At 44.6% G+C, this 16,524-nt stretch overlaps 2 protein-coding genes and 1 pseudogene across 2 annotated transcripts in view; 2 read left to right on the top strand and 1 right to left on the bottom strand.

Moving 5' to 3' along the window:
* Positions 1 to 16,524, bottom strand: part of CSRP1 (cysteine and glycine rich protein 1) — a 63,840-nt gene that overhangs the window by 35,265 nt on the left and 12,051 nt on the right. The window lies entirely within an intron of this gene.
* The window catches only part of LOC115899652, a 38,409-nt gene that overhangs the window by 11,006 nt on the left and 10,879 nt on the right, over positions 1 to 16,524 (top strand). The gene's annotated exons all lie outside the window — the stretch shown is intronic.
* Positions 6,680 to 7,174, top strand: LOC104674525 (annotated as a pseudogene).

The raw sequence follows: 16,524 nt of genomic DNA on the forward strand, positions 1-16,524 counted from the left end.
ATGGAGAAACAGTAATTCATGCAGACCTGGCTGTGCAGGAGACCGGAGTTTTATTATTACTCAAATCAGTCTCTCTGAGCATTTGGGGATCAGAGTTTTAATTTGGCAAGTAGGGGCTTGGGAAGTGGGGAGTGCTAATTGCTCAGCTTGAAGATGGAATCATAGAGGGTTGAAGTGAAGGGGTGGCCTGCCCCTCCACACCTGTGGGCGTTTCTCATCAGGTGGAACGAGAGACTTAAGAAAAGAAAGAGGCCGGGCGCGGTGGCTCAAGCCTGTAATCCCAGCACTTTGGGAGGCCGAGACGGGTGGATCGCGAGGTCAGGAGATCGAGACCATCCTGGCTAACACGGCGAAACCCCGTCTCTACTAAAAAATACAAAAAACTAGCCGGGCGAGTTGGCGGGTGCCTGTAGTCCCAGCTACTTGGGAGGCTGAGGCAGGAGAATGGCGTAAACCCGGGAGGCGGAGCTTGCAGTGAGCTGAGATCCGGCCACTGCACTCCAGCCTGGGCGACAGAGCGAGACTCCGTCTCAAAAAAAAAAAAAAAAAAAAAAAGAAAGAGACACAGAGACAAGTAAGTGGGCCCAGGGGACCTGCGCTCAGCATACAGAGGACCCATGCCGGCACCGCTCTCTGAGTTCCCTCAGTATTTATTGATCATTATCTTTACCATCTTGGAAAAGGGGAAGTGGCAGGACAATAGGGTCATTGTAGGGAGAAGGTCAGCAGAAAGACATGTGAATAAAGATCTCTGTGACATGAATCAGTTTAAGGAAAAGTGCTGTGCCTTGATGTGCATATGCAACTACCTCCATAAACATTTTCAGTGCATAAAGGGCAGCCTTGCCACTAGCACATCCCACCTCCAGCCCTAAGGCGGTTTTCTCCTGTCTCAGTAAATAGAACATACAATCGGGTTTTACACCTAGAAGTTCCATTGCCCAGGGACTTGCCCAGGGATGGGCAGGAGACAGATGTCTTTCTCTATCTCAGCTGCCAAGAGGCTTTCTTCCCTCTTTTGCTAATCCTCCTCAGCACAGACCCTTTATGGGTGTCGGCTGGGGGATCAGGTCTTTCCCTTCCCAGGAGGCCATATTTCAGACTACCACATGGGGAGAAACCTTGGACAATACTTAGCTTTCCTAGGCAGAGGTCCCTGTGGCTTTCCCCAGTGTTTGTGTCCCTAGGTACTTGAGATTAAGAGAATGGTGATGACTTTTCACAAGCAAGCTGCCTTCAGGCACTTGTTTAACAAAGCACACCCTGCACAGCCCCAAATCCATTAAACCTTGAGTCACCACAGCACATGTCTCTTGCAAGGACAGGGTTGGGGGTAGAGTCACAGATTAACAGCATCTCAAATACAGAACAAAATGGAGTCTCTTATGTCTACTTCTTTCTATATAGACACAGTAACAGTTTGATCTCTCTTTCTTTTGGATCAGAGTTTTAATTTGGCAAGTAGGGGCTTGGGAAGTGGGGAGTCCTAATTGCTCAGCTTGGAGATGGAATCATAGAGGGTTGAAGTGAGTTTTTTGTGCTATTTTCTGTTCCTGGGTGGGATGCAGAACTGGTTGAGCCAGATTATGGTTCTGGGTTGTGTCAGCTGATCCACCCAGAGTGTAGGGTCTGCAAGATATCTCAAGCACTGATCTTAGGCTTACAACAGTGATGTTATCCCTAGGAGCAATTTAAGGAGGTTCAGATTCTTGGAGTCAGAGACTGCATGACCCCCAAACTGTCATTTCGAATCGTGTAGCTAATTTGTTAGCCCTGCAAAGGCGGACTGGTCCCCAGGCAAGAAGAGGGTCTTTTCGGGAAAGAGCTATTATTAATTTTGTTTCAGAGTAAAATCATGAACCGAATTCCTTCCCAAAGTTATTTCCACCTATGCCCAGTAATGAACAAGGACAGTTTAAAGGTTAGAAGCAAAATGGTTAGGTCTGATTTCTTTCACTGTCATAATTTCCTCAGTTATAATTTTGTAAAAGCGATTTCATAAGCAACCACAAGACATAGCAGCTATCATTTGGGGATAATACAGGGAGGCAGGGAGCAGTCATCATGCATGAACAATAGCTGGGTCAGAGATAAGACACAGCCCCAGATTAGAAGGCAGCTTCACACTGAGATGAACAGGGAGTGAAATCAAGGACCACAGCAGAGGTTGACACCCCAGGCTCTTGATGGCACCATGACCTGAATGTCCAGCATCTTCCCTGTCAACCACCAACTTTATAGGAAAGGGTGTGCGAGCCAGGAATAATGGTGCTCGGGCTTGGCTGTGTGGGAGATAGGGAGTTTGCCCACCTGGCAGCTGCTGAGTGTCTCAGTAGTGAGCTTCCAGCTACACAATGTCTGGACACTGAGACCCAAAAAGGAAGGAGACTTTGGCTTCCTTCACTATGGGCATTCTGTGACCCACCCTGGCGATAAGAAAGACTAAAGAGCTACAAGATATTACATCTACCTTGTGTGTTTCACTTGCTTATGAGCACTGGAGCTCCATCACCTGAGCCCCCACTAAGTGCAGATGTATGTGACTTTAGAAATGTTAGATTTACTCTTCATAGCTCAGGGCATACAGAAGTAGTCCCAATAAAAGTTTCCTTTGCTACAGGGGGCTGAGGACAATTAAGAGGTTGTGAACTCTCTGAGGACAGGATTAGATCTCGGTCAATATCTGTATGCTCAGTGCCTAGGATAGCATCTAGTTCATGGAAGGAAGGAAAGGAGAGAGGGAGGAAGGAAGGAAGGGAGGGAGGGAGGGAGGGAGTCGGATAATACAAAAGGCCGTGCCATGAATTCTTAGTCCTACCTGATCTGGCCACTCCAGGAGCGCCAGAGGGGTTGCTGGAAGCCCACATAGACATACGGTATATGATAATATGTCTTAAAAAAAAAAAAGAGAGATATAATTCACATGTCATATGATTTGCCCATTTAAAGTGTACGTTTCAATGGGTTTTGGTATATTTACAGTTTTGCAATCACCACAGACCATTTTAGAACGTTTTATCAAGCTAATAGGAAACCCTGTACCCATTTGCAATCACTCCTGCATTTTCCTGCAACCTCCCAAGCAACTGAAACTGTCTTTGCAAAAATTACAGCAATGAGAAAATTATGACAGTGAAAGAGATCCGACTTGACTCCATCTCGCTCCTTTTATTTTTTTTGGGGGGGGGGGGGGACAGAGTCTCGCTCTGTCGCCCAGGCTGGAGTGCAGTGGCCGGATCTCGGCTCACTGCAAGCTCTCCCTCCCAGGTTCACGCCATTCTCCTGCCTCAGCCTCCCGAGTAGCTGGGACTACAGGCGCCCGCCACTTCACCCAGCTAGTTTTTTGGTATTTTTTTAGTAGAGACGGGGTTTCACCGTGTTAGCCAGGATGGTCTCGATCTCCTGACCTCGTGATCCGCCCGCCTGGGCCTCGCAAAGTGCTGGGATTACAGGCTTGAGCCACCGCGCCCGGCCCCATCTTGCTTCTAATCTCCAAATTGCCCTTGTTCATTCCTGGGCATAGGCCAAACTAACTTTGGGAGGAATTTAGCTTATAACTTAACTTTGAAACAAAGATGAAAACAGCTTTTTCCCTTAACACAGCCCCTTCTTGCCTGGGGACCAGACTGCCTGTGCAGTACTAGCAAATTAACCTCAAGATTAATGCAGATAGTCTGGGCGCACAGTGGCTCAGGCCTGTAATCCCAGCACTTTGGGAGGCCAAGGCAGGTGGATCACCTGAGGTCAGGAGTTGGAGACCAGCCTGGCCAACATGGTGAAACCCCGTCTCTACTAAAAATACAAAAATTAGCTGGGAGTGGTGGCAGGGGCCTGTAGTCCCAGCTACTCAGTAGGCTGAGGTAGGAGAATCTCTTGAACCCGGGCGGTGGAGGCTGCAGTGAGCCGAGATCACGCCATTGCACTGCAGCCTGGGTGACGGAGTGAGACTTCATCTCAAAAGATTAATGCAGACAGGCCACGAGATTTTGAACCTCCCCAGTTGCTCCGAAAGCTAACATCACTATTGTAAAACCTAAGATCAGGCTCCAGACATTTTTCACACTGCATTCTGATGTACCAGCTGGCCCCACCCAGGTCGGTAATCTGGCTCAACCAGTTCTGGGATCTCACCTGGGAACAGAGGACAGAAAGAATAATCCCACTTTGACCCCCTATGATTTCATCTCTGACACAGTCAATCAGCATTCTCCATTTCCTGGCCCCCTACCCACCAAATTATCCTTAAAAATGCCAGTCTCCAAATTTTCCAGGAGACTGGTTTGAGTAATAATGAAACTTCCATTGCTCCTTCAGCAAGCTCTTTTAAACTCTGTATTGCAATTCCCCTGTCTTGATATGTCTGCTCTGTCTGGGTATTGGGCAAGGAGAACCCTTTGGGTGGTTACACAAGTACGTATCCACTTTACATTTCTATACATGTGCCTGCTCCAAATTTTGTTTTGTTTTGTTTTGTTTTTTGTTTTTAGGCAGGGTCTGGCTCTGTCACCCAGGCTGGAGCACAGTAGCGCAATCACAGCTCACTGCAACCTCTACTTCCTGGCCTCTAGCGATCCTCCTGCCTCAGTGCCCTCTACCCCCTTGCCCAGTAGCTGGGACTACAGATGCGGGCCACCAAGTCTGGCTAATTTTTATGTATTTTTTGTAGAAATGGAGTTTTCCCATGTTGCCCAGGCTGGTCTCAAACTCCTGGACTCAAGCGATCTGCCCATCTCGGCCTCCCAAAGTGCTGAGACCACAGGCCACCGTGCCTGGCCTGAACATTTCACACAATGGAACCATACAATATGTAGTCTTTCGTGTCTAGTTTCTTTTACATAACATAAGGAAAAGCTTCCCCTTTGCCCTCTGAAGGATCAATGAAAAAGCAACTGACGAAAGGCAGATTACTTGGATAAAGGCATATAAATTTATTAACATGCATGTGGGGGAGTACTGCACAGTTACCCTAACCTCCGAATGGAGCATAGGAGCTTACGTACATCTTTTTTTTGTTTTGAGACAGGGTCTCACTCTGTCACCAAGGCTGGAGCACAGTGACGCAATCTCAGCTCACTGCAACCTCCACCTCCTAGATTCAAGTGATCCTCCTGCCTCAGTCTCCTGAGTAGCTGGGACTACAGGTGCGTGCCACCACGCCTGGCTAATTTTTGTAGTTTTTGGTAGAGATGGGGTTTCACCATGTTGGCCAGGCTGGTCTCAAACTCCTGACCTCAGGTGATCTGCCCGCCTTAGCCTCCCAAAGTGCTGGGATTACAGCACTGGCCCATACCATCTTGGCCCATACCATCTTGAGGTTACAAAATGAATGGGGACTCAGGGCATGGCCAAAAACAGGTTATCGTGGTAAGCAGGTTTTAGTGGCAAGACATGTTATGAGAGGGGGAAAAGATGAGGGCTGGCTAGCGTAAGTGGTCTTGTTAGGTAGATGAAATCTCACAGGTAGCAGCCCTCAGAGAGAATTGATGGTAAATGCTTCTTTCAGACCTTTAAAGTTGTCAGTCTCAATTAATGTGAGACTCTGATTAGACTCCTAAATCTAAAGAAGAGAAGCCCTGCATCAGTGAAGATTTTCTCTACTGATGCAAATCTCTCCCACCAAAGACAGCTTTGCAGGGCTACTTCTGTTTGCAAGGCGCTTTGAACAGCTGTCTCAAAATATGTCAAAGAAGGATATATATCCCACCTCAGCCTCCCAAAGTGCTGGGATTACAGGTGAGCCACCATGCCCGGCCCCAAAGAAGGATATTTTAAGGTGAAATATTTTTATTTCTTTCACTAACTAGTAAGTACTCCATTCCTTTTTTATTTTCAAATAATATGTAGGACATAGAACATATTATTTATAAAGTCATCAGTGCTGAGTAAGGTGTCAGAGCCCCGCATCAAAAAGTGGTTAACTCACCACTCACAATGGCTCACGCCTGTAACCCCAGTACTTTGGGAGGCCAAGGCAGGTGGATCACCTGAGGTCAGGAGTTCCAGAGTTCCAGACCAGCCTGGCCAACATGGTGAAACCCCGTTTCTACTAAAAATACAAAAATTAGCCACGTGTGGTGGCTGGCACCTGTAATCCCAGCCACTCAGGAGGCAGAGACAGGAGAATCGCTTGAACCCGGGAGGTGGAGGTTGCAGTGGGCCGAGATTGTGCCATTGCACTACAGCCTGGGTGACAAGAGTGAAACTCCATCTCAAAAAAAAAGTGGTTGACTCATGGGTTGGTAGGAAGAATTTATTGACAACAGTATAGGTTTGAAAAAGGGAAGTTTTGGCCGGGCGCAGTGGCTCAAGCCTGTAATCCCAGCACTTTGGGAGGCCGAGACGGGCGGATCACGAGGTCAGGAGATCGAGACCATCCTGGCTAACACGGTGAAACCCCGTCTCTACTAAAAAATACAAAAAACTAGCTGGGCGAGGTGGCGGGCGGCCTGTAGTCCCAGCTACTCGGGAGGCTGAGACAGGAGAATGGCGTAAACCTGGGAGGCGGAGCTTGCAGTGAGCTGAGATCCGGCCACTGCACTCCAGCCTGGGCAACAGAGCAAGACTCTGTCTCAAAAAAAAAAAAAAAAAAAGAAAGAAAAAAAAAGAAAAAGGGAAGTTTTATTAGAAAGAAAGAACGCGCCTTTCCAGCCCCCCGGACCCAGACCCTACAGTCGCTGAGATGTTGATGCCTAAGAACTGGATTGCCATTTATGAACTCCTTTTCAAGGAGGGAGTCATGGTGGCAAGAAGGATGTCCACATGCCTAAGCACCCGGAGCTGGCAGACAAGAATGTGCCCAACCTTCGTGTCATGAAGGCCATGCAGTCTCCCAAGTCCCGAGGCTACGCAAAGTAACAGTTTGCCTGGAGACATTTCTACTGGTGCCTTACCAATGAGGTATCCAGTATCTCCGTGATTACCTTCATCTGCCCCCGGAGATTGTGCCTGCTATCCTACGCCACAGCCATCCAGCGACTGGCAGGCCTCGGCCTAAAGGTCTGGAGGGTGAGCGACCTGCAAGACTCACAGGAGGGGAAGCCGGCAGAGATACCTACAAAAACAGAGTGCTGTGCCCCCTGGTGCCAACAAGAAAGCCGAGGCTGGGGCTGGGTCAGCAACCGAATTCCAGTTTAGAGACGGATTTGGTCGTGGATGTGGTCAGCCACCTCAGTAAAATTGGAGAGGACTGTTTTGCAATGAATACAATTACAGCCAAAAAAAGGAAAGAAAAAAGGAAGGAAGGAAGGAAGGAAGGAAGGAAGGAAGGAAGGAAGGAAGGAAGGAAGGAAGGAAGGAAGGAAGGAAGGAAATAGAAGAGTGCAGTGAGATGCCTCAGCATGAGAAAAGTAAGTGTTCCATGGCAGACTTTTCCTTAGGGGTATTTATGGACCTTAAAGCAGGAGCTTAGGAGTAATGTGGACCATATTAGCCACATAGGTCATGATAAGTGATTACATTTGTAGATATTTTGGTGCCTTAATGTCAGCAAGGGCTGCACGACGAGTTTCAACATGCATTCATTCAGTAGATGTAGAGAAATTCTAGTTACCTGAAAAATTTTTTAAAAGCCTGGTACCAGACACTTGCTTTAGAATAATAGGGAAGTCTAATTACTTCTAAATTCCTCAGATAAGTAATTTTGCCTCTGGATGATTGGCTTGATGGTCACCAGGTGATCTTTGCTCTCCTCAATCATTTTTTTTTTTTTTTTTTTTTAGGTGGAGTTTAACTCTTGTTGTCCAGGCTGGAGTGCAATGGCGCAATCTCGGAGACGAAGTTTCACTCTTGTTGCCCAGGCTGGAGTGCAACGGTGCAATCTCGGCTCACCACAACCTCCACCTTCCGGGTTCAAGCGATTCTCCTGCGTCAGCCTCCGGAGTAGCTGGGATTACAGGCATGCACCTCCACGCCCGGCAAATTTGTATTTTTAGTAGAGATGGGGTTTCTCCATGTTGGTCAGGCTGGTCTCGAACTCCTGGCCTCAAGTGATCCACCCGCCTCGGCCTCCCAAAGTGCTGGGATTACAGGTGTGAACCACCATGCCCTGCTCAGTTGTTTTTTTTTTTAATTAATTTTTTTTATTTAAACAACAGTGAGGTTTTTGTTGTTGTTGTTGTTTTGAGACAGAGTCTCACTTTATTGCCCAGGTTGGAGTGCAGTGGCACGATCTTGGCTCACTGCAACTTCTGCCTCCTGGGTTCAAGTGATCCTCCTGCCTCAGCCTCCCAAGTAGCTGGGATTATAGGTGCACGCCACCATGTCCAGCTAATTTTTGTATTTTTAGTAAAGACAGGGTTTAGCCATGTTGGCCAGGCTGGTCTCGAACTCCTGGCCTCAAGTGATCCATCCACCCCAGTCTCCCAAAGTGCTGGGATTACAGGTGTGAGCCACTTTGCCCAGCCCTCAATCAGTTATTAACATTTGAGTTGTTTCTGGTTCTTGACTATTTTGAATAATGCTGATATGAACATTCATGTATAAATTTTTGTGTGGATGAGTTTTTAAATTTATATTGGATCTATATCTAGGAGTGCAATTGTTAGGTCATATGGTAACTCTGTTTAACTCTTGAGGAACTGTCAAACTGTGTTCCAAAGCACCATTTTACATTCACACTAACAAGGAGGGTTCTCATTTCTCCATATCCTCACCAACACCTGTTATTACCAGTTTTTTTTATTATAGCCATCCTAATGGGTGTGAATTGGTAGTTCATTGAGGTTTTGATTTACATTTCCTAATGACTAATGATGTTGAGCATCTTTTCCATCTGCATATCTTCTTTGGAAAAAAAAAGTCTATTTAAATCTCTCTCTCTCTCTTTTTTTTTTTTTTTTTTGTTTTTTTTTTAGATGGAGTCTCGCTCTGTCGCCCAGGCTGGAGTGCTGTGGCGAGATCTTGGCTCACTGCAACCTCCACCTCCCGGGTTCAAGCGATTCTTCTGCCTCAGCCTCCCAAGTAGCTGGGACTATAGGCGCGCACCACCACACCTGGATAATTTTTGTATTATTAGTAGAGATGGGGTTTCACCATGTTGGCCAGGCTGGTCTTGAACTCCTGACTTTGTGATCTGCCTGCCTCAGCCTCCCAGAGTGCTGGGATTACAGGCGTGAGCCACCACGCCCAGCTATTTAAATCTTTTACTTATTTTATATGTATTTTTTGTTTCTCGTAACACAGCCCTCAGGAGATCCTGAGAACATGTGCCCCTTCTTACCTATTTTTCTTTCTTTCCATTTTTTTTTTTTTTTTTTTTAAGAGACAGGGTCTCACTCGGCCATCCAGGAGAGTGTGCGGCGGTGTGATCATAGCTCATTGTAACCTATTACTCTTGGACTCAAGCAATCTTCCCGCCTCAGTCTCCCGAGTAGCCAGAACTACAGGTATGTGCCCCTATGCCCAACTAATTTTTGAATTTTTTGTAGAGACGGGATCTCAATATGTTGCCCTGGCTGCTCTCAAACTCCTGGCTTCAAGGAATTCTCCTACCTCAGCTTCCCAAAGTCCTGGGATTACTATGCCTCGACTTTACCTATTTTTAAATTATTTGCCTTTTTGATATTGTATAAAATTTCTTAAACTGATGTTCCACAAATGTAGTATCTGGAGACCTGTGGGTTCTCAGTCAGGTTTGTTTAATGTGGCTCTTTTTTCCTTGTCCCTCCATCCCTCCCTCCCTCCCTCTCTCTCTCTCTCTCTCTTTTCTTTTCTTTCTTTCTTTCTTTTTTTTTGACAGTATCTTGTTCTGTTGCCCAGTCTGCAGTGCAGTGGCGCGATCTTGGCTCACTGCAACCTCCACCTCCCGGCTTCCAGCGATTCTTCCACCTCAGCTTCCTGAGTAGCTGGGATTATAGGTGAGTGCCACCACGCCCAGCTAATGTTTGTATTTTTAGTAGAGACAAGTTTTGCCATGTTGGCCAGGCTGGTCTCCAATTCCTGACCTCAAGTGATCTGCCCCCATTGGCCTCCCAAGGTGCTGGGATTACAGTCGTGAGGCCCTGCGCCCCTGGCCCTGTGGGACTTTCATTTTAATGGACATCTGTCTCTGGCCAAGATGGAGTAACAGGTATCTTCCTGCTTAAAACAACAACAGAGGGAAAAATATATCAAACAACAGTTTTCAGGACACTGGAAATCAGGCAATAAAGGAGAGTGGTCCATGAGAGATGAGAAACAAATGAGGCACCCTCTTATTGTCCCAGCTTACCACGTGAAAGAGCTTCCAAGCTGTGGTGCAGCACAAAGAACCCAAGCAAAGCTCGGAGATTTCCTGAGTTGAGAAGGAGCTGAGTCTGGAGAGACCAGAAAGTATAATAAATTAACAGTTTCTTTCTATAGGGTCAGAAAGTAAGCTAGCAGTTGCTAGGGCTGGGTTGGGGGCATGGAAGAGTGGAGAGTGACTTGAAATGGGTACCAGATTTCTTATTGGGGTGATAAATGTTCTAAAATTAGACTGTGGTGATAGTTGCAGAACTGTGTGAATATACTAAAAACTATAGAAATTCATTAACTTGTATACACTAAATATGTACAGCTTTTTGTATGTCAGTTATATCCCAATTAAGTAGCTTTTTAAAATCATTGAGTTGTACATTTTCTTTTTTGTGGCGGTGGGGCAGGGCAGGTCTCACTCTGTCACCCAGGTGAGAGTGCAGTGGCGCAATCTCAGCTTATTGCAGCCTCAACCTCCTGGGCTCAAGCAATCCTCCCACCTAAGTTTTTGGATTTTTTGTAGAAGTGAGGTCTCATCCAGCCTGGCCAACACGGTGAAACCCTGTCTCTACTAAAAATACAAAAATTAGCCAGCCATGGTGGCAGGTGCCTGTAATCCCAGCTACTTGGGAGGCTGAGACAGGAGAATCACTTGAACCTGGGAGGCAGAGGTTGCAATGAGCCAAGACTGCGCCATGGCACTCCAGCCTGGGCAAGAAGAGCAAAACTCCATCTCAAAAAAAAAAGAGATCTCGGCCGGGCGCGGTGGCTCACACCTGTAATCCCAGCACTTTGGGAGGCCGAGACGGGCGGATCACGAGGTCAGGAGATCGAGACCATCCTGGCTAACATGGTGAAACCCTGTCTCTACTAAAAAAATACAAAAAAAAACTAGCCGGGCGAGGTGGCGGGCGCCTGTAGTCCCAGCTACTTGGGAGGCTGAGGCAGGAGAATAGCGTAAACCTGGGAGGCGGAGCTTGCAGTGAGCTGAGATCTGGCCACTGCACTCCAGCCCGGGCGACAGAGCGAGACTCCGTCTCAAAAAAAAAAAAAAAAAAAAAAAAAATTAAAAAAAAAAAAAAAAAAAAAAAAAAAAAAAAAAAAAAAAAAAAAAAAAAAAAAAAGAGATCTCATTACATTGCCCAGACTGGTCTCGAACTTCTGGGCTCAAGCAATCCACCTGTCTCAGCCCCCCAAAGTGCTAGAATTACAGGCACGAGCCACTGTGCCTGGCCATGTTGTATATTTTCAATAGCTGACTTGTATGGTATATAAATTGTATATTAATAAAGTTGTTTTAAAAATTAAAAGGAAAATAAAGACATGTTCAGACATACGAAAGGGGAAATAATTCACCACAAACAGACCCCAATGTAAGAAATGTTAAAGTAAGTCCTTAAGGCAGAAGTAAAAAGAAGGAACAGAGATAAAGATGATGTCTTATTTTTCACTGGAAACAATACAAGCAAGAAGACAGCAGAGTAACATTTTTAAGTTCTTTTAAAAAATTGTCAACATAGAATTCTATATCTAGAAAAAACATCTTTTAGAAATAAAGAGTAGAAGAAATGGTAGCTACAATTGTATTTTAAAAATACGATTTTTAAAAAATTATTTAAAACTGGCTGGGTGTGGTGGCTCATGACTGTAATCCCAGCACATTGGGAGGCCGAGGCGGGCAGATCACTTGAGGTCAGGAGTTCATGACCAGCCTGGCCAACATGGCGAAACCCTGTCTCTACTAAAAATACAAAAATTAGCCACGCATCGTGGTGGGCACCTGTAATCCCAGCTATTAGGGAGGCTGAAGCAGGAGAATCACTTGAACCCGGGAAGCGGAAATTGCAGTGAGCCGAGATAGCGCCACTGCACTCAGCCTGGGTGACAGAGAAAGATTCTGTCTCAAAAAAAAAAAAAAGAAAGAAAGAAAGAAAGAAAATTATTTAATACTTTTAAAAAGATAGTTGACTAAGCAAAAATAATAAGAATGTGTTTCAGGATTTATAACATTTGGAAAAGTAAATGCATGGTTATAATAGTACAAAGATCAGGAGGAGAGAAATGGAAGCTCATTATTTTTTTTTTTTTTTTTTTTTTTTTTTGAGGCGGAGTCTCGCTCTGTCGCCCGGACTGGAGTGCAGTGGCCAGATCTCAGCTCACTGCAAGCTCCGCCTCCCGGGTTTACGCCATTCTCCTGCCTCAGCCTCCCGAGTAGCTGGGACTACAGGCGCCCGCCACCTCGCCCGGCTAGTTTTTGTATTTTTTTAGTAGAGACGGGGTTTCACCGTGTTAGCCAGGATGGTCTCGATCTCCTGACCTCGTGATCCGCCCGTCTCGGCCTCCCAAAGTGCTGGGATTACAGGCTTGAGCCACCGCGCCCGGCCGGAAGCTCATTATTGCAAGGTTCTTATGCTATGCATGAAATGGTATAGTATCACTTGAAGGTAGATTTAGGTAAGCTAAAGATAAATAGTGTGAATCCTAAAGCAACCACTTAAATAACAAAACAAAGAGTTATAGCTAATAAACCAACAAAGGAGATAAAATTGGATTGTGAAAATACTCAATCTAAAGCAGAAAAAGAGAAAAAATTGAACAAAGAACAGATGGGACAAATAGAAAATAAACAATGGAGCTAGGTATGGTGACTCAGGCCTGTAATCCCAGCACTTTGGGAGGCCAAGGCGGGTGGATCATTTGAGGTCAGGAGTTCGAGATCAGCCTGTCCAACATGGTGAAACCCTGTCTCTACTAAAAATACAAAAATTAGCTGGGTGTGGTGGCAGGCACCTGTAATCCCAGCTACTCTGGAGGCTGAGGCAGAAGAATCTCCTGAACCTGGGAAGCGGAGGTTGCAGTGGGCCGAGATTGAACCTACTGCACTCCATCCTGGGTGACAGAGTGAGACTCTGTCTCAAAAAAATTAAAAAATAAATAAATAAACAGCAAAGTAATAGATTCAAATCCAACCACGTCAATAATCACATTAAATCTAAATGGCCTAAACACTTCATTTTAAAGGCAGAGACTGTTAGATGGATTTTTTTTTTTTAAAGTAAGACTCAATTATTTGCTATCTACAAGAAATGAACTTTAAATATAAAATCTTTAAAAGGGCCAGGCGCGGTTGCTCAAGCCTGTAATCCCAGCACTTTGGGAGGCCGAGTCGGGTGGATCACGAGGTCAGGAGATCGAGACCATCCTGGCTAACACGGTGAAACCCCATCTCTACTAAAAACTACAAAAAACTAGCCGGGCGAGGTGGCGGCACCTGTAGTCCCAGCTACCCGGGAGGCTGAGACAGGAGAATGGCGTGAACCCGGGAGGCGGAGCTTGCAGTGAGCTGAGATCTGGCCACAGCACTCCAACCTGGGTGACAGAGCGAGACTCCGTCTCAGAAAATAAATAAATAAATAAATAAATAAATAAATAAATAAATAAATAAAATAAAATCTTTAAAAGGATAGGAAGAATATACTATGCTAACATTAGTCAAAAGAAGGTTGGAGTTGCTGTATTAACACCAGACAAAGTTGACTTCAGACCAGTCTGGGCAATATGGTGAAAGCCTGTCTCTACAAAGAATACAAAAAATTAGCCAGGCGTGGTGGTGCAGGTCTGTAGTTCCAGCTACTTGGGAGGCTAAGATGGGATCGCTTGAGCCCAGGAGGCAGAGGTTGCAGTAAGCCATGGTCATGCCACTGCACTCCAGCCTGGGTGGCAGAGTGAGACCGTGTCTCACAAAACAAAAATGAAACAATAACAACAAGAGTTGATTTCAGAGCAAAGAATATTACCAGAGATAAAGAAGGACATTTCATAATGATTAGGGGTCATTTCATCAAGTGGATGTAATAATCCTATGTTTATGCACTTTAACCACCAAACAGAGGGAAAAGTTTCCACTCCCTGAAAAATGAAAACAAAACACAAAAATTATACTTAAACCTCTACTGCTAACCTCTACTGCTATTTCACACACAGGGTACATATGTGTGACATATGAAGAAGTAGAAAACTATGACTCATAATCACAAGACAACAAGATCGTCAGGTGATCTAGTTATGAGAATCAGCAGACAAAGGCTTTAAAACAACAATTATAAGTATGCTGAAAATTTTAAAGGAAAAAAACATTCACAATAGGTGAAGAGATAAGGCATTTCAAAAGAAATGGAAATTCAAGAACAAACTAAAGGGAAATTATAAATTGAAAAATACAATGTATGAAGACTTACTTGATGAGCTTAACAGCAAATTAGACACTGCAGAAGAAAAAAATAAGTGAATTGAATATAAGCTAATAACAATTATCTAAATTGAAGTGGAGAGAGGAAGAACTGGTTGAGAATCATGAACAGAGCATTAGCAAACTGTGGGATAATAGTAAGCAGTCTAACATACATGCCATTAGAGTTCCATAAGAAGAAGAAAGAAACAATAAGGCAGAAAAATACTTAAAGAAACAGTAGCTTAAAAGTTGATGAAAAATAACAATCCATAGGTCCAACAAGTTCAACTAACCCCAAGCAGGATAAACTTTGTAAAAATCATACTTGGGGCCAGGTACAGTAGCTTATGCCTGTAATCCCAGCACTTTGGGAGGCCAAGGCTCATTTGAGGTCAGGAATTCAAAACCAGCCTGGACAATTTGGTGAAACCTGGTCTCTACTAAAAATATAAAATTAGCCAGAGCTGGGTGTGGTGGCTCACACCTGTAACCCCAGCACTTTGGGAGGCTCAAGTGGGCGGATCACCTGAGGTCAGGAGTTCGAGACCAGCGTGGCCAACATGGTGAAACCCCATCTCTACTGAAAATACAAAAATTAGCCAGGAGTGGTGGCGGGTGCCTGTAATCTCAGCTACTTGGGAGGCTAAGGCAGGAGAATCGTTTGAACCCAGGAGGCAGAGGTTTCAGTGAGCCAAAACCACAGCATTGCACTCCATCCTGGGTGACTGAGTGAGACTCTGTCTCAAAAAAAAAAAAAAAAAAAAGAAAGAAAAAATAAAAAAAAAAACACACTTGGTACAACAGAGTAAAACTGCTGAAAACCAAAGATAAAGAGAAAATCTTAAAAGCAGTCAGAGGGGGAAAAGAGACACATTACACAGAGGGGGTCAAATATAAATGTGAGAGCTATTTCTCATCAGAGATCATTAAGCCAAATATCCATTAATTGATAAATAAACAAAATGTGCTGTATTCATACAATGAAATACTACTCAGCAATAAAAAGAAGAAAAAACTACTATAGCTATAGTATAGCTATATGAACCTTAAAAACATTATTCTAAGACCAGGCGCGATGGCTCACGCCTATAATCCTAGCACTTTGGCAGGCCGAGGCGGGCGGATCACGAGGTCAGGAGATCGAGACCATCCTGACTAACATGGTGAAACCCTGTCTCTACTAAAGATACAAAAAATTAGCCGGGCGTGGTGGCGGGTGCCTATAGTCCCAGCTACTGGGGAGGCTGAGGCAGGAGAATGGCATGAACCTGGGAGGCGGAGCTTGTGGTGAGCCGAGATGGCACCACTGCACTCCAGCCTGGGCGACAGAGTGAGACTCCATCTCAAAACAAAACAAAAAACAAACAAAAAGTTATTCTAAATGAAAAGAGCCAGATGCAAAAGACCATAAATTAGATTCTTTCATTTATATTAAATGTCTAGAAAAGAAAAATCTATAGAGATAGAAAGCACATTAGTGTTTGCCTGTGGCTAGGGGTGAGATTGATTGCAAATGGGTAGGAAGAATTGCTTTGGGATATTATAAATGTTCGAAAACCAGGCTGTGGTTATAGTTACACAACTCTTCAAATTTACTAAAAATCATTGAATTGTACCTCTACCATGGGTGAATTTTAGGATATGTTAATTATACCTTAATAAAGCTATTATAAAGGTGCTGAGACAGAAGCCACCAGTTTGGAAAGGATAAGAGAAAAACATGTAACTGAAAAAGGACAATTGGCCACACTATAGAATTATTATAAATCCAAGAGAAAATGACCAACAATATAATTGGAAAAAGATTAGGAAATAGGAATAGAAGGCAATTCTAATCTCAATAAACATGAAAAGATGCTCAATCCTATTAATAGTTGGTAAAATATAAATTAAAGTCTTGATAATCTACAATCTCACATCCATCTGATTGTCCAAAAAAAAGGCCTGACAATACCAATGTTAGCAGGAGTATGGTAAAGTTAAAGGTGTCCAGGCTCTGTGGCCATCAGTTTCACTCCTGGATAGACTACTGGAGAAACACAAATGTGCACAGTAAGATCCTTACAAGAATTTCCATAGCA

Source organism: Rhinopithecus roxellana, chromosome 1 (genome assembly GCF_007565055.1).
Source record: "Rhinopithecus roxellana isolate Shanxi Qingling chromosome 1, ASM756505v1, whole genome shotgun sequence".
Taxonomy (NCBI): domain Eukaryota; kingdom Metazoa; phylum Chordata; class Mammalia; order Primates; family Cercopithecidae; genus Rhinopithecus; species Rhinopithecus roxellana.